Source organism: Dipodomys spectabilis, unplaced genomic scaffold (assembly GCF_019054845.1).
Source record: "Dipodomys spectabilis isolate Male_0828 unplaced genomic scaffold, ASM1905484v1 ptg000328l, whole genome shotgun sequence".
Lineage (NCBI taxonomy): Eukaryota > Metazoa > Chordata > Mammalia > Rodentia > Heteromyidae > Dipodomys > Dipodomys spectabilis.
Window position 1 is genome coordinate 2,130,205 of NW_024871005.1, and position 21,746 is coordinate 2,151,950.

Consider the following 21,746-nt stretch of genomic DNA (forward strand, 5'->3'; position numbering starts at 1 on the left):
CCCACTTATTTATTGGGCAGTTGTTTCTTTGAAGATTTGTTGTTGGGGGATTTAATTTTTTGAGTTCCAGGTATATTTTAGATATGAAACCCTTGTCTGTTTTATGGCTAGTGATCTTCTCCCAATGAGTGGGCTTTCTATTGATCTTGCTAGCTATGTCCTTTGCAGAAGCTCTGCAATTTCATGCAATCCCATTTGTCCAACCTTTCTTTGATTTGTTGTGTTTCTGTGTCTCTATTAAGAAAATTTTGGCCTGTGCTAAGGAGACCTAGGGTTTCTCCTATTCCATCCTGTAATGTTTTCAGGGTTGGTTCACAACATTTTAAATTTACTTTTTTGTAAACTATAGCTGTTCTTTTTGTGAGCACAATGCATCTTGATCAGTGTTACCCTTTCCATCTTTCTCCCCCATCTCTCTCAAACCCATGTAACATTTATTTTATTCATTCTATCTAACAATAAGATTCCCTTCACTGCTGCAAATACTAAGAGGTCAGCCTCTGCTGGCTACTCAGGAGGCTGAAATCTAGGGATCGCACTTCAAAGCCAGCCCGGGCAGGAAAGTCCATGAGGCTCTTATCTCCAATAAACTACTTAGAAAAAGCTGAAGTGGCACTGTGGTTCAAATGGTAGAGCACTAACGTTGAGGATAAGATTTCATGCCTCAGGACTGACAAGAAAAAAATACTAAGAATATATATATATTTTTTGGTGGCAAATAATTCAATGTAATAGCTTAGCACTTTAAGTTTTTAAAGCTTAGTTCTCAAGCAAAAGAGTTACTGCTGACTAATACAGATTTCAAAATACTCAAGAATTTCAAAATATCAGAGTGGCCTGAGGAAGAGGCAAGAAATTTGTCCTTGAAAGGACTATATGAGAAGCAATAACTATTTGTTCAATGTCCTGCTGTCATCCTAAGATGGTGTCCTGAGGAGAGTTATTTATTGCAGAAATAGTTTCTAGTGAACAGAATGTCAATCAAAAGCTTAGGTTCTGCTTCTTAAAAAAAAGATGAACAAATGCAGCAGCGATACTCAGTAGACATTATGTTGAAGACTGTACAACTTGTGGGTGGGGACCAGAGAGAAAAAGTAGGAGAGAGTGAAGGAAGGGGTGACAGTGTCCAAAAAGAAACGTACTCATGCTGGTGGCTCACGCCTAATAATCCTAGCTACTCAGGAGGCTGAGATCTGAGGATATGGCTCAATGCCAACCAAGGCACGAATGCCCATGAGACTCTTGTCTCCAGTTAATCACCAGAAAACTGGAAGTGGTGATGGGAAGTGGTGATGGTAGAGTGCTTTCTTTGATGAAAAAGCTCAGGAACAATGCCCAAGCTCTGAGTTGAAGCCCCACTACTGATAAAAAAAAAACCTGCACTCATTACCTGACTTATAAAATGGTAACCACTCTGTATATCACCTTTATAACAACAAAAAAAACATATTTAATGGAAGAATGAGAGAAAAGGAGGACAGAGGGACCATTTAGCTTCTATTCTTGGGGAAACAAAAAGTCTGATAATGGAGGATTTACAAAAAGAGAAAAGCTGGGTAAGTGTTAATAGAAAGAAAACTGTTAAGGTATATGTGTGCAGTGGGGAGGTAAACAGATATCTAAAGGAAACTTCGTGGTGATTTTTCATTAACTGTATAATGTCAGCACTCTTTTCTATCATTCCATAAAGATCTTGTGACCCTGATATACCCCATTACTACAAAATAAAACACACTTATAGTTCAAGTATCCCTAAGCTAACAATGTGAAATCCAGAATAACCCCAAATGTTAAACTTTCTGAGCCCCCACATGATGCTGTAAGTGGAAAATTCCACACATGATGGCATATTTAAAATGTGTGTGAAATTACCTTCAGGCTATGTGCAAGGAACACATGAAACATAAATGCATTTCATGTTTAGACTTGGATCCCATCCCCAAAGTATGTCATTGTGCATACTTAGATATCCTCAAATCTGAAAAACAATCCAAAATCTGAAATTCTTCTGGTCTACAGGCATTTCATATAAAGGATATTTGAATTGCTGATAATTGTATTACTGTTAAATCTTCAGTAACCATCTAATACTAAAACTATTGGGGGTGTATTGCTTTTTGTATTGCATACTTTTGGATATTTGTACTTTCACAAAAGAGAAAGAGCTTTGAGTGAGACAGGTCTGAACTAGAAACTTGCGTGTCAAGGTGGGCAGAACAAGGGAACAATCAGTTTGCAATCTTGTCTATAAAAATTTTTTATTTTTACAGACTGAGATAGTTCAGTCCTGGATTCTGGCCTCTTTTCATTACTTTTTGGGGAGTGGTACATGGAATTCCTGATGAGATAGCCACCATCCTGGCAAGATCATTTTGACTTGGAAATATAAAAGTCTGGTAAGATCCACCACTACCATATTGTGCCAAGAGCCTGAATCATCATGTCTTCCCACAGTTCCTAGCATCCAGAAATACTCAGTCAATATTCATTGTATGAAGAATATGGACCCTTCTATATACGCAATAAAGTTTAGATATCATACTATTTACAGGTTATTTGGAAATATATGGCAAACCAATGATCATGAAACATCCCTCACATCCATCACTAAAAGAAATGTCTATGTCTTTTAGCTCCACACACTTCACAATACCCAATGTCGATGTATTCTTGAATTCTTATCTTTTGTGCTGTTACTGAGGTTTGAACTTAAGAGCCTTGAACTCTGACTTAATTTTTTGCTGATGGCTGCTACTCAACCACTTGAGCTGCAGCTCCAATTCCAGCTTTTTGCTAATTACTTGGAAATGAGTCTCAAAAATTTGTCTGCTCCAGCTTGCTTCGAACCTTGATCCCTAGATATCAGACTTCTGGAGTAGCTAGGATCACAGGTGTGAGCCACTTGTAGGCAACTCCTTAATTTATCTGCCTTTGTATGTTAGCATGAAAACAGATGTCTTTTACAATGATATCAAATTGAATAATTAGTAACAACTTCCCAAATGCAGAGGGATGGATTTACATAGGTATGTTTTCTATAATGTTTTATTTTGTGAGTAAAGATACAAATATCCTTCAAATTTACATAAATAAATTTGAGGATAAGAAGACAAATACAAATGGAATTGTTAAGTTACAGATAGGTACTCCTCCCTAAAGCAGAGTTCTGCAGCTTTTCCATCAGTTTCTACATCCATGCTTTCTCTGCCTTAAGCACTTCTCTCCTGTCCGCTGAGTCCTTCCTGTACTCTTTCTTGTTTTGTACAAAGGAAAAAGAACATAATCCTTTGATCTTTGCATATCCAACATGTTTGTTATTGACTAAAACCTGAGAAGTAAACTATTTATTGAATTGGTTAATTGACCACGACAGTGACACTGTTAGGAAGAGTTCCTGAACCCAATCTCTTTAGAAAATTTAGTGTCATCACTATTAGCACCTTTGAGCAACTTTGTGTAGCAGGTTGCAGTTTAGTACTTCTAGTAATCTGTGAGGGAGAAGAATTCTGGCTCCTTTTACGAAAACATTGCAGATGGTAACTGTTACATAGTTCAGCACACATTAAGGGAGTTTTTCCTAATTCTTGATTATTCATAAATGATATTTTATATTTTTATGTATACAAATATCACCTGAAGAAATAGATGAACATTTCTAAGAGCATGGCTCAAGTAATAGAGTAGCTGCTTAGCAATTGTGAAGCCCTAGTACTGCCAAAAAATCACCTAAACACAAAAAAGAGCTCCATTTCCATTAAAGCTATCATACTTTTATCTTCTTTTGCTGTGCTGGGTCTCAAGACCAGGATCTTGCATAAATAGGCAAGTGTTCCAACACTGAGCTATACCTCTAACCCTTTCAACAGATTTTTTTAATTTATAAAGGTGATGTACAGAAGGGGTTACAGTTACATGTCAGGCAATGAACACATTTCTTTATGAACAACATTACCCATCCCTCATTTTCTCCCAGTTTTTTCCCTATTAACCCCCTTCCTCCAAGTTGTGTAATTCATTTCCAACATAGTATCTAGTGAATATCACTGCCAAATTAGTTCCCTTTTTGTTCCACCATTCCTGTGCTTTCCCTTCCCCTTCCCAAATCAGTTAAACTTACCTACAAGACAACGGAGGGTATAAAAATCAAAAACAATGACAAAAGGAGAAAAAAAAACAGAAGAAAAAAAGAAAAAACCCACAACAGTACAATAAAAAATCCTCTTGTTTCTATTTCTTGGAATTCCTTTCAATAAGCATCATTTTACATGGTCATATGAACATAGCTATCGTCCCCTTGTGATCTTCTCCTAAGAATATCCTCCTTTGGTCTTACTATGGGAATGTTTAGACTTCTGTTTAATTAATCATGTCCAAGTGTAATTTTTTGTCTTTTACTATCCATTGATTTACTATAGATGTATAGGCACATTCTAACTATTATAAATGAGGGAAATCATGCAACTTATTTGAACACTTTTTTTTGGGGGGGGGGTCCAGTCGTGGGGCCTGAACTCTGGGCCTGGGCACTGTCCCTCAGCTCTTTAGCTCAAGGCTACCACTTGAGCCACAGCACCATTTCCGGCTTTTTTCTTTTTTCTCATGTGGTGCTGAGGAATCAAACCCAGGGCCTCATGCATACAAGGCAAGCACTCTACCACTCTACCACTGAGCCACCTTCCCAGTCCCTGAACACACTTTTAAAAGAAGCTTTACAACATGACCAAGAAGGGAAAACCAGCTGGGCACTCATGGTTCACATCTGTAATCCCAGGCTAAGATTTCAGCATTGCATTTTGGAGCCAGACTAGTCAGAAAAGTCCATGAGACCCTATTTCCAATTAACCATCAAAAGAGCAGAAGTAGAGCATGGCTCAAGTGGTAGAGAAACAGCCTTGAGCAAAATCACTAAGGGACAGTGCTGGACCCTAAATTTAAGCCCTAGTATTAGCAGGAGTTGCCATTTAACAAAGCAGTTTATAAAGACAATACATATTGAACAATGCCACCCCCTACTGTGTAACAATTTCAAAATCTTTGAATATACATTGACCATTATGAGTAAAGGTAAATGCATAAAATAATGTCCAGGACTCAGCCTATGTCATATATCCAGGACAGGGCAAGAAAAGGGCCTCCTAGTTTGGTGCTCTTTTCTTCTGCAAGTGATCAGAATACATACCCCACTTTATCACTTCTTCTTCACTCCATATTTATCTCAGACAAAAGCCACTTCTTTTACTTGTCTTATCTGGGATCAAGTCCAAATGTTACAGGCAAATCCTCTTCTAACTTCCTAACAGCTCTCCCAACAAGATAACCATACATCACTCATTTTGTTTCTTCTTTATCAGGCACTGTGCCATGTGCTGGAAATTCAGTGGGTAACAAAACACAATCCCTGACAATGGAAGATTCACCTCAGTGGTACAAATGAACAATCACCTACTTACAATGCTATGTGTTAAAGAAGGGGGCATAATATCTCTCTGGGCCTTGACTTCTGCACCTGCATGTTTCATGATCATGTGCCACTTTAATGAAGTCACTGGATATAAAGTGTTTTGGTCTCTCTGTAGAATGGATATTGCCTTTAGTTATTTTCATTTCTTTTATTATCAATATTATTACACCCAAGGCTTCACTGGATACAGAATATGATGTCATTCTTTTCTTCTTAGGTCTGAGACTGGGACTAGAACACAGCACTCTAACAACTAAGCCATACCTCCAACCCCCAACCATTGGTTATTTCTTTTCTTTTACGGTAAGATTTTATATATCACATTTTTCACTTCATTAAAGTTCAATGTAAGTTGTTAGTCATTAACCCCAAATTAACAGAATCTACTTGAAAATAGATCTGCTAAAAATAGAGCACTTGGAGATTTCCAAGCTCATCTTCATAGCAAACCCAGTGTTTACTTTGAAGGGTAAGAGTTTATGTGCCATGGGCATAAACTACGGCTGCCACAACTGGGAATCAATCCATATAATCACAATGATGTGATGAGATTTCGTGTTGGTTCTCCTTATCTACCTGAATCCAAGTATACCCACCAGGCTATGGTAAGAGCTTATCACACTGTGCCTATCTTAGCCATGCATCAATATGGACAGAATACCTGGAGTTCTTTTTTTTTTGGGGGTCCGGTCATGGGGCCTGAATTCTGGGCCTGGGCGCTGTCCCTCAGCTCTTCAGCTCAAAGCTAGCGCTCTACCACTTGAGCCACAGTGCCACTTCCAGCTTTTTTCTTTTTGCTTATGTGGTGCTGAGGAATCGAACCCAGGGCCTCATGCATGCAAGGCAAGCACTCTACCACTGAGCCATCTTCCCAGCCCCTACCTGGAGTTCTTGTCTATTCACAGGCCACAGATGGAGGCATAGAGGACTGGGAGTAGGATCATTTCCATTTCTATCTTATCCCTTTTGTCAGTGCTGTGAGGACTTACAATAGGTTGCCGTTGTTTTATTTCAGATCTCATCAGAAACAGCAGATGGCATCAGCACTGGACCTCACCCCCTCTAGTGGATACCAGAGGAACATGTATGACCCTGAACAGGTTTTTTTTTTTTTCCCCCCCGAGGTGGGGGGTGTCAGGAGGATCAGCATTTTGATTTTTTCTTCAGCATGTCTGAACGAGTTCCCTGAATTCAGAAGATAGCTGCTTTATTTCTTCAGAGTGTCTAGGAAATGTATCTCCTGACATCAAAAGATAATTTTGATAAATTTTTTTATCCACAATGTGTTAAAGGCCTTAAATCTAGTCATATTCACCTCACAGGAAAAAGGTTGCCTTCTCCTATGTGTCTTTTTTTTTTAATTTAATTTTATTTTATTTGAAACATACTGTACAGAGGGGTTACAATTACATGGGCAGGATAATGCATAAATTTCTTACCAAGCATTGCAGCCTCCTCCTTTGTTTACCCTTCACCTCCCTTCCCAGCCTCCCCCCTCCCCCCCACCCAATCATACCCCCTCCCCCACCGACATTGTAAAGCTTGTTTTGACATGACATTTTGTACTTCTCATTGTTGCAACAGGTCCACCTGAATCCTTAAACGACTTGTTTGTCCCCATCTCCTCCACATGTTATACTGACATCAAATATAGTGAAAGCGGGGGTTACACTGTGGGGGAGGGACATACAAAGCAACAAAGAAATAATCTTATAAATGCGTTAGAAACACATGCATGAAAGAAACAAAAACATTAAAATACATATTTAAGGGTTCGTTTTCCTAACATCACATTATCTGACCTTTTCCGCTTGACTCATACCTATCTATGTGTCCTTTTTTTTTTTGCCAGTCCTGGAGCTTGAACTCAGGTACAGAACATAGTCTCTGAGTTTTCTTTTGCTCAAGGCTAGTGCTCTACCACTTGAGCCACAGCTCCACTTCTGGCTTTTTTTGGGGGGGGGGAATTAATAGGAGGTAAAAGTCTCATGGACATTCCTGCTTGGACTGTTTTTGAACTACTATCCTCAGATCTCAGCCTCATGAGTAGCTAGAATCACAGGCATGAGCCACCAGCACTAGGCTCCTATGTATCATTTTATGAAAAAGAAGTCTTCCCAGAACTCTCTTGTCCCCAGATTCTATTTCCAATTGTGTTTTTTTGTTTATGAGCCTGAATAACATCTTGGTCAATTTGGGGTATTAGTAATGAACTTCCAACACCTTTCATCCACTAAATCTCAATTTCTTTAGTTGTGCCTTTCAAACAGTTCTAATCTCTTTCTGATAATAAGATGTTCTTTCACAGGTCCCTGTGACCCAAAAGAGATAAAAGTTTTCCTAAACTAGCCCACTGGACACTGCAATAGATTGTAGAGAGGAAAAGGAGCAAGGTTTGTACTATCTGCTACTGAAAAAGAAAAAAGAAAAAGAAAACACAAAATATGTGTATACTTTTTGAGATACAAACAATTCAGGATGCTTTGATAAGAGAGGAATCCCTTCTAGTTTAGGAAGACACGTATAAGCTGCCAATTGAAAGGATGGTACATGTCAGCCAGGTGCAGAGGGAAGGCAGGATTTCCAGTCAATGGAGACAGCCTGCCTGAGGCCCTATACAAATCAGAGTGTGGTTGATTCACACAAAAAAAAACAGATTTCTATCCTGCTATTATATTAGGGTCACCAGGTCCAGATGAGGATTTGGGGAACTTCCCTTTAAAAGTAGGGACTCTTCACTTAGGGTCCTTGACTTTGATCACAGAATAAGAATTTCTGGGCAAGTCATAATGTTAAGAAAACTTGGCAAAGCTTTATCGAATGAGTAAGCAAACAGAGAAGCAGACAAAAAGCAGACAGACAAGCAGAACTGTAAAGGCACACTCTAACAAAGGGTGGGTGCTCTTAAAGGAGAGTTACTGAGCTCTTTGACATCAGGGGTATTTATGTGGTAAAGGCAGGATCTAACTTAAAGTCTTGCAAAAAACAGGTGTTTATCTTTGCTTCTAACCACTCTTGGTGTTACACTTTTACCACTTGGGCTCAGGGGCTCCAAGACTAACCTGTATTTTAAATAGATGGCCATTATGTCTGGGTATCCCATGCAGGAAAGAATACATTCCGCTATATATTTTAAAACTGGTATTTATTCTTGAGATAAAGAATGCCTCTTGCCATAGATGTTTATGCTTTGAGATAAGCACTTTTCACCAGGAGAAGCCATTTTTTCCTTGTATTTGCTTCTCCAGGATATATGATTTTTTTAAATGATACCTTTTATCAGTTTTTAGAGCACACTAATTATTTGGGGCCAGCAGGCAAGGTCAAGCAAGACAGCTGCTCTTGCTGTTTACTTCCTTTGTGCTAACACTGCAGCATGTGAAGGAGTGCAAGGGTTAAAACAAACAAGATGGTTTCTAAATTCCTGGCTGCCATTCACCATGCCTTATTTTCCTTAGTCTCTCCTGCTTCATTAGTATGCTGATTTGGTTTGCTTTTGTGCAGCTTCCCCAATTCTCCATATACAAATTGTATCATGATAATCCTCTCTTGTTCAGTTAAATTTAAGTGAACAAATCCTGGAATGGGAACTGGGGAGCTAGGGCTCTGGGCTTTTTAGCCTATGTCTTTTGTTATTTACTGATTTTTTTAATATTGTGTGAAAATATTGTATGATGGAAAGCCAAATGAGATATGAAAAAAAACCACATGGTAGTATATTCCAAACATAACAAACTGCACATTAAAAAATCAGGCATAGCCGAGTACCAGTGGCTCTAAACTGTAATCTTAGCTAATTAGGAGGCTGAGCTCTGAGCATCATGGTTGGAAGTCAGCCCAGGCTAATGCCAATGAACAAAAACCTGGAAGAGGAAGCTCAAGTTGTAGAGCACCAGATTTGAGCAAAAAAGCTAATGAACAATACTCAGGCTGAGTTCAAGTCCCAGTAGTGGCACATGTGCACACACACACAAGGAAATATACTATTTTTAATGCCATAATTCAAAGATGTCTTCAGCTAATCATTTTTGTGTATCTTGCTAAATTTATAGCCATGCATGTTCATATTTATACATGCTCACAGCCACATTTCTCTACTTCAAGAGAAATGTCTTCATTTGGCTTGAAAAGATGAAGATAATTTTATGTGAAATAACCTTATTTCTAAGGTCGCTGTGATATTCAATTTCATAGCTATTGCGCAAGTCCTTTAACCACTGCCCGCTTTGATAAAGTCTGTCTGCATTTTCTGGTTGCCTATGGTTACAGTGCTGACACAGGAGAGCAAGGCCCAGATCTATGTGTATAATGTGCTACCATTTAAGTAAAAATAGATGAGGAATCACTTGATCAATATATTTATTCATTTACAATGTTACTGCATTTTAAAAGCAAATATTAATTGCACAGGGAATTTTCATTGTATCATTTCCATGCATGTATACAATGTACTCCATCAACCTCACCCCCTCTATTGCTTTCCCTTAAACCTCCCCCCCTTTCTTAAAAACAACTCAAATGGTTTTTATTGTATTATTTTCACACAGGTATATAAAATCCTTCAACCCTATTCTCCCTCCATTCACCTTCACTATTCACCTACCTTGTTAAGAATCCCAGAATTTCTGGGTTCCCAGGAAATTGAGATGTATTTTCTATGTCATAAAAAGAATTAGGCCTTCACCCAGATAAACTTAATTTCTCCTCATTCTCTGAACCTTGCTCTCTACTGCTCCCCTCACACTTAATGAATTTAAGACATTAGTCTTAAGTCCTTCCTAATACTCTCATTCTTAGCAACTAAAAATCAAGAGCTTTCATATTCAGGAAGCACTTGCTATAATCATTTCCCTTTGCACAAAGCCAGCTAGGCTGTAGCCACTCTACATGCCAAGAAGATTCTTCCTGTCTGTGGTTTTCACCCATCTCAACTAGAGTGGGAATTTGTTTTGTGTTGTGCCAAAATTGACAAGGAACAATTAGGAGTTTGTGATGATGCTTTGTAGCATGAATTAATTTGAAATACAGGAAAGGGGAAAAGGAAGGGGAAAGAAAAGGAGGTGAATTTCTATCAAGTCTGCATTTCTGTATAGTGTCTTCCTGTTTTTGATTTTCACAAATTGGAAGGTAACAGTGTCCTCTAGTGCATTAAGATCATGCACTAGAAATTGGATGCTGGTAGCTCAATCCTATAATCCTAGCTACTCAAAAGATGGAGTTCCGAGGATCTCCAATATGATTTGAAGCCTGCCCAGGAAGATAAATTTGAAAGACTTTTATCTCTCCAATTAACCAGCAAAAAGGTAAGAACTGGAGGTGTGGCTCAAGTGGCAGAGTGTCAGCTGTGAGAGAAAAAGTAAAATGAAACTATGAGGCACTGAGTTCTAGCCCTGATACCAGTGCATGCGCGTGCACACACAGACACACAGACATACAGAAACACAGACACACAGACAGACAGACAGACAGACAGATAGACACACACACACACACACACACACATACACACACACTATGACACTATGGCTCTTAGGGCCAAATCAATGTCTACATTCAGATCTCAGGACTGGCATTAAGTTGGTGCATAAGAAATCTTGTTTAATCATACATGGGGCTTGAACTTGGGACCTTGAACTCAGGGCCTGGACAATGTCCCTGTGTTTTTTCACTTAAGGATAGTACTATACCACTTTAAGCTACAGTTCCACTTCTAGTTTTCTGGTGGTTAATTGGAGAAAGAATCTTACGGGGTATTTTCCTGCATGGGCTGGCTTCAAACTGAGATACTCAGATCTCAGCCTCCTGAGCAGCTAGGATTGCAGTCATAAACCACTGGCACCAGGCATGAAATCTTTTATTACTTTTGATGACACTGTGGATTAAACACAGGCTACGTACTAGGGCAATGTTCTTCAGTGAGTTGCAATTATAGCTCAAGAAGTGCTTAAAGCAGTGCTGACAGATCCTAACCATTCAATAAGTATTAATATCAATATCTCTATTTAGTTATTGTCTTCTAGGGAGGATGTATGACAGTATCCTTTATAATGGCCTGAGGGAGGGATTGTACAATAGTGGGGACTGAACCTAGAGACTTAAATATGGTAGGCAAGTGCTCTATCATTGATCTATGTCCGTCAATCAATAATATATCTGCATAAATCAATCCAGTCATTTGCTGAAAAAAACTATTCAAAGATTTCAGACACCCTTGTTTGCTTGACACACTGTACTTTCAGATTAAAAATATCTTAGTGTTGAGTGTATATGAGATGCCCAACTATTCAATAGGTTTGTTAGGTTGTGTGTGTGTGTGTGTGTGTGTGTGTGTGTGTGTGTGTGTGTACACTGTGGAATACAGAAAGAGGCACTTTATTTATTTATTTATTTTTATGTTTCCTGCCTGAGCCTGACCTGGAACTATACATTTTTTCAAGAAAATCTCTATGTTCTAGCATAACATTTACAAATGTAATGGGTCTTTGCATTTCAAAATCTATGAAACATAATAGATACAGAGAAACAATGCTACATTAAAATCACATTAAAGTTGGGTGCCAGTGGCTCATACCTGTAATCCTAGCTACTCAGGAGGGAGGCTAACATCTGCGGATTGTGGTTTAAAACCAGCCCAGGCAGGAAAGCCCCTTAGACCCTTATCTGCAATTAATCATCAAAAAGCCAGAGTGCAGTTGAGGCTCGAGTACTAGAATGCTATCTTTCAGCAAAATAAAACTAAGGGACAGTGCCTAAGTCTTGAGTTCAAGACCCAGTACTTGTGTAAACATGTGTGTGCGCGCACGCATGCGCGCACACACACACACACACACACACACACGAAAAAAACACATTGGATACTTAAGCAATGATTTGCGTTTTCATTTTGCCTCTGAACATAAGATGATATTTTTTGAGAAATTAACATAGTCTAGCTGCAGTTAGCTGTGCTTCAGCAAAAGAGAACTAGATAAAGATGTGAAATTACAATGTACTGGAAAGAAATGATAACCAGCATTACTCTCAAAGAGTCTATTGTCAAGAGTGAGGAATGGAGATGTTACAATGTTTATAAGGGTTTTAAAATTCTAGCTTCTATCTCAAATGTTTAGATAATAGAAAGGAAAGCAGGACTCCCACAGGAATGGTCAAGACGAGGAAGAGCCATCTAGTTTAGACTCAGATGAGAGGATTTTGTTCAAATTGTATTGGAAGAATGGATAAGGGGTTTTCTCAGTTTCCCAGTCTTCATGCAAAAATCACAGTCCTTAAGATCCACTCATGAAAAACATTTTAGGGTACCTCACAAAACTGAGAGTCTTACAAGGTGAAAGTTTTAGCAAGGATTTATTTTAATATAATAGGAATAAAATAGGAAGAACAGAAAAAGAGAAAATCATTTTCTGTTCCTGATACAGGAGGAGAAAGACTCAAATGGCAGCCATTATCTACTGCCTTTATTCTTTCTGAACTAGGGAAATTCACATGGCCATGTCATCTAGGAGCCCTCAACCATTAGACAAAGGTTCTAGGTGGCTCTGATGAGTATGGATTATTATTCTAAAATAGATATTTCTGGGTCTATCTGAAATTTAGGGACAATAGATGAATTGTAGAGCTTCCTTTCTCCAGATAAGTTACTCATCTTACTGCCTCTACCCATTTACTTTGGATCAATCCTGAGTATGTGCAAATTAATACAAAAATTGACAATCGTACAGATTCCTCTCTGGAACCACGAAATTCCCTCTTCAAGGTTTTTCTTCCTGAAAATTCTCCCTCACTCATATTCTTGGTTTTTTGGGGGGAGGTCCGGTCGTGGGGCCTGAACTCTGGGCATAGGCGCTGTCCCTCAGCTCTTCAGCTCAAAGCTAGCGCTCTACCACTTGAGCCACAGTGCCACTTCTGGCTTTTTTCTTTTTGCTTATGTGGTGCTGAAGAATCGAACCCAGGGCCTCATACAAGCAAAGCAAGCGCTCTACCACTGAGCCACCTTCCCAGCCCCTATTCTTGGGTTTTTAGAGCCCTTTTCACCAAACCTCAGTCAAGGAAAAATAGGATTTCTCTTGGGTTTTTAATTGCACATGCATCCAACAGGGGAACTCTGGGTGAAAGTTGGCAGGTTTTCTACCATTTCCAGGGGAATGACAGATTTAGATTTTCCATTCTCCTAGTCCTTGTAATAGAGGGATGTTTTACTGCTTTTACAACTGCTTTCTAGTTTCAATGTCTGAGCCTAACTTTTTTGGTAATTGCTAAAAGTAATTTAAGTTTTCTGTCCCATCATCTATTTATCTTGCTTCAAAATTAGTGTAAATGCTGAAGAAATTATGTATCTTTAATTATTTGAAAATGGGAAAGCATTTCATTTTGTGGCTCAACATTGTTTTGTTTTAGTGGTAGGGCTTGGATACCGTCCCTCAGATATTCAACTCAAGGCTAGCACACTACCACTTAAGCCACAGTGCCACTTCCAGTTTTCTGGTGGTTAATTGGAGATGAGTCTCATAGACTTTCTTGTCCATGCTGGCTTTGAACCGTGATCCTCAGATCTCAGTCTCCTAAGTAGCGAGTATTACAGGTGTGGGCTTCAATACTGTTTTTGACTTGCACTTACTTTGACTGCCTGGGAACTATTTCCCATTTTACAGCATATGCACCAAGATTCAGTTTGGGATGATAGATAAAATGTTGGGGGTGCCAAGTTACAGATTATTATGTCTGAGACAGTTATTCACTTCTAATGAATATTCCACAGAGACGTACAAGTATCTCGCAAGACACGGTTCTCATATAAAGTATATGTTATTGAAGCTAAGAGGATCTCCCAGAAACTAAGATGGCTTCCATGTTTCAACTGGTCATTGATGAGAATTGAATATGAACTTAATCAATTAAAGCAAAGGCACTGGAAGAGAGAATGGGAGCCACAACTGGGTTTAAAGGACTTCATAGATGTAGATACTCCTCTTACCCTGACCTGGAAAAGGGGTACTGGTCACATATAGGGAAAGTTTTCACCCAGAGCTCCCCTGTTGGATGCATGTGCAATTAAAAACCCAAGAGAAATCCTATTTTTCCTTGACTGAGGTTTGGTGAAAAGGGCTCTGAAAACCCAAGAATATGGGCAAAGGAGAGTTTTTAGGAGGAAAAAGCTTGAAGAGGAAAATTCTGGTACCAGAAAGGAATCTGTACAAGTTCAGTCTTTCTATTAATTTGCACATGCTCAGGATTGACCCAAAGCAGCTCACTGATAGATGTTTAACTGACTTTTGAAGCCACCAACCAAATCTAAATCTGTGAGTAATGTGTGAGGACAGAATAGTAATTAGTTTGAACCTAACTATATTATCAAAAGTAAACAAAACCAGAACGAAGACCTCAATTGAGGCAGGATGAGTGAGAGAAAATGAAGCATAGACACTCAGAATATAATATTATTTTAATTTTGTTTTAATATTTTCACCCCTTATAAGCTACAATGTTACTTTTTAAAAAAGAAAAAGAGCAGCTCTCTCCCTCTGTCCTTGACTACTTGCCCAAAATACAACTGAACAATGGATATCTTAAAGAAAGATAATTATCCAGAAAAAGCAAAACACTTGGAAACATCAATCCTTTTGGCCAAAAAGTGTCCAAAATATTTACCTCAAGGATGGATATCTCTCTTCAAAGGAACATGGAACATCATACAACCTTTCTTTGAAGGGATGGCTAGACATCAATGGTCTAAGTTTAATGAGCAGACCAACCTTGAAATCTCTGGGCCCAACTGATAAAACAGTGTAACCTCAAGATGAAAGTGCTAGGAATGGGGAGAAAGTGGCCCTAATTCACCTTATCCTAAGATAAATTTGAGCCAAACCCCAACCTACATAATGACCATAAATATTCATTATTTTTAAGCATTCTGCACGTCTTATTAGACGTGCCTGCACCCATGTCTGGTTTGTATAAGATTTTTCTATCTTTCTTTTGCTTTTATAATAATTTTGTTGGTGTCTACACAAATGTGTCCTCAAATTCTTTGTCATAACAACATCAAGCACTTGGTACCCAAAGCCTGCTCCCTTTTGGAGACTTCCTCCCTAGAGCCTCAGGGATCCAGTAGCAGCTCTTTGGTGACTCTCTCAGGACAAGTATCATTAATCTGGGTAACATAACCCCAAAGCACCATTTACTAGAGCATATTACTAGGATCCAAAGTCCAACAACATACAATTACAAATGCCAACAATAGAATACAAATTATACTACATACTGAGGGCCAAGACTGTGTCAAACATAATGCTAAGTAAAGGGCAATATATGCTAATGACTAGGTGAATCTGAGGCTGGAATTGACAAAGATTGAGAAGAAGCTATTATAATTATGGTGGATGGAGTAAAAGTGGCATAAAGTTAAACACTAATATGAAAGGAAAGACAGAATTTCTATATACAGAAGAAGAAATAGTTTATTAAATCAACTGGAAATTTTACAAGTAAAGGACACAATATCTGAGCTGGATGCTGGTGGCTCATGCCTATAATCCTAACTACTCAAGAGGCTGAAATCTGAGGATTGTAGTTCAAATCCAGCCCAGGAAAAAAAGTCCATGAGATTCTTATCTCCAACTAATTACCCCCAAATTGGAAGTGGAATTGTGACTCAAAGTGATAGAGCACTTACCTTGAGCACAAAGGCTCCGAGACAGTATCCAAGCCATATGGCTAACAAAAAAATGTGTAATATCTGAAATGTAAAAGTTCACTAGTTGAACTCCATAGAAGAAAGAAGAGACAGAGAGAATACCTGGAGTTAGGTAAATAGCAAATGATCTATACCAGGTGCCAGTGATTCAAACTTGTAATCGTAGCTACTCAGGAGGCTGAGGTGTTAAGGTTTGAAGCCAGGATAGGAAGAAAAGTCATTAAGAACTCCAAATGTAAAACAATCAACAAAAAGCCAGGCTGGAAGCATGTTTCAAGTGGTAGAGCAAGCCTCTCAAAGGAGGCTCTTGAGTTCAAGCCCTGTTACTGGTACAAAAATCTAACCATAAAAACAAGACTGATTAGCCAAAAAAATAGAATACATATATTCCATGCAGATATGAGGATATTGAGTTGGAGGCCAGCCTGAGCTTTATACAGAGACACTGTCTCAAAAACACAAATTTCAACAACAAAAAGAAACTGATTTGAAAATGAGCAGAAGCTCAGAAATCATAATGTTCATCAACTTCTCAAAGGGAGAGGGGGAAATGACATTGGAATGAATGCATACTACTTGAAGAAATAATTGCTAAAGCTTCCTAAATTCAAGGAAAGAATAAAATTATAGAAAACTCAAATTTCTAAAAACCAACTATAAAGAAACACTCTTGAAGAGAGGGGAAAATACAAGAATCCAATGTATATGCTACAAAATGAAGACTAATAAGGGAAGAGGTGGTAGGGGATGATGGATGACAATATTGAAGGGGGTGACATTGATCAAGCTACATTGTATTCATAAACTACTTTGTTAAATAGCATTTCCTTTGTACAACCACTTAAAGATAACATTAAAAAAAACACTGGAGTTAGGTGTCAGTGGGTAAGTCTACAAGTCTATCTACTAAGGGGGTGGTGAGATCTGATCCCAGATCAAAACTAGCCCAGGAAGAAAAGTCTATGAAATTTTTATCTCCAATTAACTATCAACAAGCCAGAAGTGAAACTATGGGACAAGAGGTAGAGCACTAGCTTTGAGGAAAAAGCTAAGGGACAATGCCCAGGCCCTGAATTCAAGTCCTAGGGTTAAAGTTTTGAGGCAGTGACCACTTGTTGCTTGTTTAAACTATCAGCAAATTCTGTCTAGCAGAGCAACACGTGGTGGTAATCCAAACACCTGGTTGGTTGTGTGCCTTTATAGCCCTGCAAATCTTTAGCTTGGGGGTTCTCCTCCTAGGCTCCGCTGTGTCGAAGTGTAGAACAAGGCCTGAGCTGCAGCCCGTTTAAATAAAACCGTAAAACAGCTGTAAAGTCTCACTCTCGGTGGTCTTCTTGGTGGGGGTCCTGCGACCTGGGCACAACAGTACCTGCATATGTATGTGTACACACGTGTGCATACACACACACACACACACACACACACACACACACACACACACACACACACACAGATGTTCCCAGCTCAAAGATTCAGTCCCAGTTTTGCCAGCACCATTTACTGAAAAGACTGTCTTTCTTCTATTCTATGTTTTTAGCTCCCTTGTCAAAGATTAGGTGGCTATAGTTCTGTGGGTTCATTTCTGGGTCTTCTGTCCTGTTCTGTTGGCCCTCAGGTCTGTTCTTGTGCCAGTACCAAGCTGTTTTTATTACTATGGCTTTGTAGTAGAGTTTGAAATTTGGAATTGATATTCCTCCAGCACTGTTCTTTCTGCTAAGAATTGTTTTTGCTATTTGGGGTCTTTTATTGTTCCACATGAATTTTTGGATTGTTTTTTTTTTCATTGAAGAATGAGGTTGGGATATTGATCAGTATTGCATTGAATTTGTAGATAGCCTTTAGCAGTACTGCCATTTTCACAATGTTAATCCTCCCAATCCAGAAGTATGGGAGGTTTTTCCACTTCCTTAGTTCTGCTTTAATTTCCCAGGGTTTCCCTTATTCGCAATAACTAGTACATGTCTAGGACAAGCAAAAAAGGTCAAAAGCTATGACCATATATGACCATATAAGATGATGTTAAGCGAAATGAACCTAGAGAAAGGGACACAACTGGATTTTCTTTCTTGCTATTGTTTTTGATGTACTTATAATGCACTATGTGATTCTTTTGTTTCTTTTGTATGTTCTTCCCCCGTGGTATAACCCCCGTTTTCATTGCATCTGATTCCGGTGTCCTGTATCTTGTATATACATTTTTTTAATTGTGGGGGGGAAGGGATACAACAAAATGCTTAAATAAGGATACAGGTTTATCCATTGTAACAATGAGATGTACAAGACACTACGCTGAAAATGAACTTTACAATTTCTGGGGGGAGGGAGAGGAATTGGGGAGGTGGGGAAAGAAGAGATGGCAGGGGAAAAACAAAGGAGGAAGTAACAGTGCTTGATAGGAAATGTACTCATTACCTTACTCATGTAACCGCAACCCCTCTATACAGTATTTTTACAATAAAAATATATAGGGAAAAAAAGATTCAGTCCCAGGATGATGTTTATTCTAAGTGTGCATAGCCAGTCTCTGTCCTATGAGTTAACTCAAAGTTTGTCTTCTAATTTCCTCTGGAGTTTCCATCAGCTCTTTATTCCAATGACATCCTTCCAGTTCTCTGGCTAATTTAGAATCGTTTTGTTTTTGTTTTTGTTTTTGTCAGTCAGTCATGGGTCTTCAACTCAGAGTCTGGGTGCTGTTCCTGGGCTTTTGACTCAAGGCTAGTGCTTTACCACTTTGAGCTATAGTGCCACTTCTGGGTTTTTGGTGGTTAATTGGAGAACAGCATCTCACACAAGTTCCTGCCTGGGCTAGCTTTGAACTGTAATCCTCAGATCTCAGCCTCCTGAATTCTAGGATTACAGGCATGAGCCATTGTGAACCACCAGCACCTGGATGGAATAGTTTTAATGAGAACAATATCATTGTTTTAGTTACATTTGGCCAGGGAAATCTGTTTTCAACCTTTGTGAGAAGAAAAGATATTTATTGTATTTATGTTATCAGCTGCTTACTACAAGAAGTAAAAATTCTGAGATTGATCTTTGACTGAAGACATCATGAAATAGAGAGCTTAGAAAGATGTTGAATGTATTAATTTAAGAACAGGAATGAGTGAAAAACAAAAAGATGCAGTGGTCAGTGTCCAAAGATTGTATAGATATAGGTGAATGATAGCTATTTAGTAAGGATGAACCCTAGGACCCTGCACTCAGATGCTGAGCTATACCATGCCAATGGGTATTGACTTAAGAGCTTTTACATGAATCCTATGGGTGAGTTTGATGGGTTAAATCATCTCTAGTTTTCAGGTTCTTTGCCACAGGAATTCAGAGAGCAGAAGCATTGCTATTACTCAGACACCAGAAACTTGTAGCAAATTCTGCTAATCCTTTGCAGCTGTGAGGCAGGTGACTGGTAAGGAAAACCAGAAGCTGCTACAGAATCCATGTTTATCAAAGCAAGTGAACAAGCCAGTGTAGCTGGAAAGAAAAATGACTTTTGTTTTCTTGCACTTTGTGGATCTCATGGAAACCCATCTTTTCAGAAGATCACATAAAACACTGAAATTTCTGTTAACAAGGAAGTCTAGAAAAACAATATACTTTTCAGGTTTTAAGCTACTGAAAAAGCATGATGAAATGAATGTTCATTGAAAGGAAAGCACAATATCTAGGTGGCAACATTTTGGGAAATAGAGTCAGGTACAAACATGGGATCATTATGAGAAAATGTTCTCTTCTGGTAAGGATAGTATTTTGTTTGTTTACTTATTTTAATATGAGCTCTTTAGAATATGTTTGTTACACACTGTTTAAGATAAAACTTTTACAAGTATTTTGGGATGGGATATTATTATGTTACCCAGGCTATCCTTGAACTAATAGTCCTCTTGCTTTAGTCTTTTATACAGCTGGGATTATAGGTGTGTAACACTGTGCTCAGCTTTTTTTTTATTGTGTTCAGCTTTGAACTAATATTTTTGCAAAAGACCTGGAGCATGAACTCAGTGCCTGGGCACTGTCCCTGAGCTTCTTTTGCTCAAGGCTAGCACTCAATGACTTGAGCCATAGCTCCATTTCCAGCTTTTTGGGTAGTTTATTGGACATAAGAGATTCACAGACTTTCCTGCCTTGGCTGGCCTTAAACTGTGATCCTCAGATTTCAGCCCCCTGAGTAACTAGGATTATAGATGTGAGCCACTGGCTCCCAGATCACTTCTGGCTTTTTTGGAGGTTAATTGGAAATAAGAGTCCCATGAATTTTCTTGCCAAGTTGTCCTTAAATCTCAGTCCTTAGAACCTCAATTGTAGATTTTCAGCCTCATGAATAGGTAGGATCACAGGCATGAGCCACTGGCACCCTGCTCAGTGGATTTTAATATTTGATATATGTTGGCTAACTTGAGCACAGGTTTTGACACACTAAAGGTTTGAATTTAAATCACAGCTTGAAAGCTGGGTACCTGTGGCTCCTGTCTATAATTCTAGCTACTCAGAAAGCTAAGATCTAAGTGAGGATTGTGATTCAAAGCCAGCCCAGGCTGGGAGGTCTGTTATCGCCAATTAAGGACCAAAAAGCTTTGTCCTTGAGCACAAAAGCTCAGGGACAGAACCCAATCCCTGAGTTCCAGCACCAGGACTAAGATGTGTGTGTGCGTGTGTGTGTGCACACGTGTTCACACACGCACGCACACACACACACACACACACACACACACACACAAATCACAGCTTGAAACATTCTTAGCTCTGTAATAGGAGGCCAGTTATCTATCTTTACCTGAACTTTAGTTTCCTTATCAGTGAACCTGAAAGAAAGAGATCTGATAATTAGCAGCAGAAGCTAATTATTCTCACTCATTCCAGTCCTCTCAAAGAAAGACATATATGCCTCCCATGGACAATAAGCAGCAGCTCTTGTGAAAAAAGAAACAAAAAGCTTCCTGTTTTGTATCCTTAGGCGACATAGTCAGTAAAGTAGCAGTATTGTCTGTTCATTTGTAGGAACTTCATGTACCTTTCTCTATCTTCAAGTATCTTCTATCAACTCCCTTGGATGTTACAAGAGGACATCTTGCACACCGGAGGACCACAAGGGATTAGTACTAAAGGGATGGTTGCCCCCTGTTCCCCATGAGGAAATATGAATGGTAGGGGCATGAAACCTGCCAGTCAATGAGCAGGACCTGTACCCACTTCCTCTGAAAAGGAGGATTATTTAATTCCAGGCCTTTATCCCCAAAGCAGACTGGGGAGAATTCATACATCGACCATTTGAAACCTTGACCAATTTCACCCAAGATCACGCAGCACACATCACTGAGAATTATGATGATGATGATGATGATGATGATGATGATGATGATGATGATGATGTGTGTGTGTGTGTGTGTGTGTGTGTGTGTGTGTGTGTATGCTACTAGAGCTTGAACTGAGGGTCTTACATGCTTGCTTGGCTTTTGGTTCAAAGCTGATATTCTACCACTTAAGCCACATTTCCACTTGCAGATTTTTGTTGGTTAATTTGAATTAAGAGTCTCACAGATTTGTCTGCTCAGACTGGCTTTGAACTAAAATCCTCAGATCTTAACCTCCTGA